Genomic DNA, 5,060 nt, shown 5'->3' on the forward strand with positions numbered 1-5,060 from the left:
GACAGAAATAGAAGATAAAAAAGAACAATAACATTTTATGATTAAAATGTGTAGTAATGAAAATTTAATGGGTGAACACAAAGGCAGAATATAGCATATAAAGGAAACAGAAATCAACGAACATGAAGCCGGAACAATGAAAATGACACAACCTGAACAGCAGAGAGAAAATAGAATGGGGATGAAACAACAATAGCAACAGACCTTCAAGGATCTGTGGGACTACATAACAAAAGTCTTAAATTTACGTCACTGGAATTATGGAAACGGAAGACAAAGAGGGCATGGCTGAAAAAACATTGAAAACATAATTGCTAAAGAATCCTCAAATTTGGCAAAGACATAAATCTGCTAATCAAGGAAGGTGAACAAGTTCAAATGGGGTAAATCTAAAAGAAAGCATACCAAACTACACTAATAGCCATAGTTTTAAAAACTAAAGACAAAAACGGCCAGATACGGTCGCTCATTCTTATAATCCCAGCATATTGGGAGGCCAAGGTGAGAGGATTGCTTGAGCCAATGTGTTTGAGACCAACCTGAACAACATTGTGAGACTTTATCTCTACAAAAAAAAACAGAAGAAACAAACAAACAAAAAAACCCCAAAACATTATCCAGGAGTAATCTCAGTTACTCAGAAGGCTGAGGTGAAAGGATCATTTGAGTCCAGGAGTTTGAGACCAGAGTGAGCTATTATCATGCCACTGTACTCTAGCCTGGGCAACAGAGCAAGACCCTGTGTCAAAAAGCAAAAACAAAACAAAACGAACAAAAACAAAGACCAAAAAACATCTTAAAAGCAACTAGAGACAAATGACACCTAACCTGTAGGGAAAAAAACAATTTAAATCATAGTGTATTTTTCCTCAGAAACCATGAAACCAAAAAGAATGGCACAATAGATTACAAGTGTCAAAATAAAAGAAGTATCAACTAAAAACCTCATATCCAAAGAAAATACCCTTCAGCAAAGAAGAGCAAATTAAGAAATTCTCAGATAGACCAGGTGTGGTGGCTCACGCCTGTAATCACAACACTTTGGGAGGCTGAGGCAGGTGGATCACCTGAGGTTGGGAGTTCGAGACCAGCCTGACCAACATGGAGACACCCCATCTCTACTAAAAATACAAAAATTAGCTGGATGTGGTGGCCCATGCCTGTAATCTCAGCTACTTGGGAGGCTGAGTCAGCATTGCTTGAACCCGGGAGGCAGAGGTTGCAGTGAGCCAAGATTGCACCATTGCACTCCAGCCTAGGTAACAAGAACGAAACTCCGTCTAAAAAAAAAAAAAAAAAAAAAAAAAAAAAAAAGCAAGCAATCAAATAACTGAAACTCACCAGATCAGATCACCACATCTGGACAGTGAGAAGTGGGATCCCTCACTTATCATGATTGCTTCCTTGTCTCTCCCTAGTTCCTGTTTTTCACACATTGTTGGATTTCTTACCTGCTATATAAATCTCTAATTTTAGTCAGTCAGGGAGATGGGTTTGAGACCCAGCTCCCATCTCCTTGGCTGCAGCACCCAATTAAAGCCTTCTTGTTTGGCAATACTCATTGTCTCACTGATTGTCTTTCAGTGTGGTGAATAACAGGACCTGAACCGAACCACTGCTGTTTCAGTAACAGTACTTCACTCTTCAATTTCATATCATAGATGAAGTGTACCAGTTTCTCAAAAAACCTTATCCAATTACAAATATATAATTTGAATAGACCTATAAATATTAAGAAAATTAAATTTGTTATTAAAAATTAACAAATTTCCAGGCCGAATGGTTTCACTGCAGAATCTTACCGACATTTAGATATGAATTAATACTACTTCTACATAATCTGTCAGAAAATACAACAGTATAAATATGGACCACTTCTCAGACATTTTTAATAAAGCTAGTTTACTTTGATGCCAAAATCTGATGAAGAGAGTTCAAAGTAAAGAAAAGACCAATACCCATTGTTAACACATTGATACCGGTAGCATACAAAATACTATAAAATAGAATTAGTAATGTATAAATAAATTAAGCGCCATGATCAAGGGGTGTTCATTCCCAGTATACAAGAATGATTCAATATTCAAAAAACAATCAGTGTAAAACACCTTAAGAACAGGCCAGGGAGTAAAAATAGCAATATCATATTTATCAGTGCAGAACAAGCATTTAACAAAATCTAACATCCTTTCATGATAAAGCTTTTAAAAGGAATAGAAGAGGAACTTTCTAAACTTGAAAAAGAGCATCTACAAAATAACTGTAGCTAATACCATAGTTAATGTTGAAAGAGTGATTGCTCCATTTTCAAGGTCAGAAACAAGGTAAAGATTTATGCTCTAAAGGCTCCTATCCAACATGATGTTGGAGATTCTAGCCAATGCAATAGATAAGAACAGTAAAGGATTATATACAGATCAGAAGGGAAGAAATCGAATTGTCTATATTTGGAGATAACATGATTGTCTATACAGAATGTTCAGAGGGATCTACAAAACCTAAAATTAATGAATTTATAAAAATCACAGGATACTAGATAAAAATACAAAAATTTATTTTATTTTTACACACTAGCAATGGATCTGTAAATCGATATTTAAATTACAGTGCCACTAAAAATACTCAAATGAAATAAGTAGGTGTAAATCTAACAAAAGGTATAGGACTTCTATGCAATTATCTAAAAATACGGATGGAATAAAAATATTTAAATGAATGGAAAGTCATACTATGATAATTGATTGGAAGACTCAAAGAAAAAAATATGTCGTATGTCCTCAAGCTGCTATATGGGTTTATCACAGTTCCATAAAATTCTACAAAGGTTTTTGAGGTTTCTTGTTTCTTTGCTTTTTTTAAAAAAAAAATTGTAAATACAGACAAACTTATTTTAAAACTTATAAGAAAATGCAAAAACTAAATAGTGAAAACAATTTGAAGAAGAATAAATTGGGAGGATTGTCTTTTTAATTTCATAACTTGTTACATAGCTAAAGTAATCACAGTAATCAAGACCCAGTAGTATCAACAGATAAATACACACTGTCATCAATGGAAGCATAGAGATCCTATTTATACACACAGAAAAATAGGACCTACATTTGTTTCACAAAGGTACAAAAGCAATTCAATGGAATAAAGTTAGAATTTAATAAATGTTACAAAAAAAACTCTTGAACATATACAACTCATATAATGACTAATTAAAATTTATCATGAATTTAAATGTAAAATATATAGCTGTAATATTTTTAGAAAAAAAATAAACCTTAATGATACTGGGACAGGTAAAGAATTTTCAGACTTGACACCAAGGCATAATCCATAAAGGACTTGATAAATTTGACTCCATTATAATTAAATATTTTGAACTCAAAATACGCTGTTACAAAAGATGAAAAGATAAGATACAGAGTTGAATAAAGCAATTTAAATCCATATATCTGAAAAAGTGTCAATATCTGAAACTTAACAGAAAAACAAACAAAAATCCAATTAGAGAATGAGTAAAACATATGAAGAGATATTTCCTTGAAGATGATTTACAGATGGCAAATAAGAACAATCAAATGCTGGCAAAGATGTGGAGTAACTGGATGTTTCATACATTGTGGGTGATAATGTAAAATGGTACAGCTATTCTGGAAAACTGGCCATCTCGTATAAAACTAAGCATTTAACTACACCACAATCCAGCAATGGCTGAGTAAAAATTATAAATGGAAAAAATAATCCTAAAGTGTTACATACCAAATGATTTTGTTTATATAATAGTCTACAAATTATAAAATTATAGAAATGGGATAAATATTATGGATTGCCAGAAGTTAAGTAGAGGATGGGCAGAATAGGAAAATAGGTGTGGTTATACAAGGGTAGTGTATTAGTCCATTTTCACACTGCTATAAAGAACTAACTGAGATGGGAGTAATTTATAAAGGAAAGAGTTTTAACTGACTCACAGTTTCACATGACTGGGGAATCCTCACGAAACTTACAATTGTGGCAGAAGACAAAGGAGAAGCAAGGCATGTCTTACATGGTGGCAGGGGATAGATAGGAAGAGCAAAGAATAAGTGCCACACTTTTAAACCATCAGATCTCATGAGAACTCACTATCATGAGAACAGGATAAGGAAAACCACCCCCATAATTCTATTACCTCCCACCAGGGCCCTCCCTCAACACATGGGATTACAATCCAAGATGAAATTTGGGTAGGGACACAGAGACAAATCATATCAGGCAGTATGAAGGAGAGGTCCTTGTGGCGAAGAAATATTCTTGACTGTATTGATATCAATATCCTGGTTGTGATAGTATACTATTGTTTTGCAAGGTGTTACCCTTGAGATAAACTGGGCTAAGGGTACATTGAATCTTTCTCTATTTTTTTATTTTCTAAATGATTCATCTGAATGTACAGTTATAGCAATATTTTAAAGAAATTTTAATAAAAAGATTACCTGTAATGATCTGTAAACACTAGCTGTATTTTTTTTTTTTTTCCATTGCTGCTTACCAAATTACTACAAGCTTAGTGGTTTAAAAAAACAGAAATTGATCAACTTACGTTTCTGGAGGTCAGAGTCAAAACCAAGGTGAAGATAAGGCTGTACTCCTGGAAGCTATAGGTTAGAATCTGTTTTCCTGCCCTTTTCAGGTTCTAGAGCTATATTCCTTGCATTCCTTAATTTACGGCGCCTTCTGTTTTCAAAGCCAGGAGTGTAGCTTCTTCAAATTTCTCCCTCCCTTCTTTGCCTTGGCTTCTGTAATGAGGTTGACTGCTCCATTTGTGGTCTCCTTCCTTCCTCTAACAAGGAAATCTGTGATTACATCAGATCCACCTGGAGAATTCAGGTGAATCACATTCTCCAAATCCCCTTTGCTTTACAAGATTGGATTCACATGCTGTGAGGAGTAGTGGAGGGGTGTTTGCATTAGTTAGTTTACAATACAAGCTAATAATAAACTTTGGGAAATATAGGCAGCACCATAGCTTGTATTGCCAATGGGTAGTAGGACCTGAATTCAACCTTTTTTTTTTTTTACATTAAGCT

This window comes from Symphalangus syndactylus, chromosome 1 (genome assembly GCF_028878055.3).
Source record: "Symphalangus syndactylus isolate Jambi chromosome 1, NHGRI_mSymSyn1-v2.1_pri, whole genome shotgun sequence".
NCBI classification, from domain to species: domain Eukaryota; kingdom Metazoa; phylum Chordata; class Mammalia; order Primates; family Hylobatidae; genus Symphalangus; species Symphalangus syndactylus.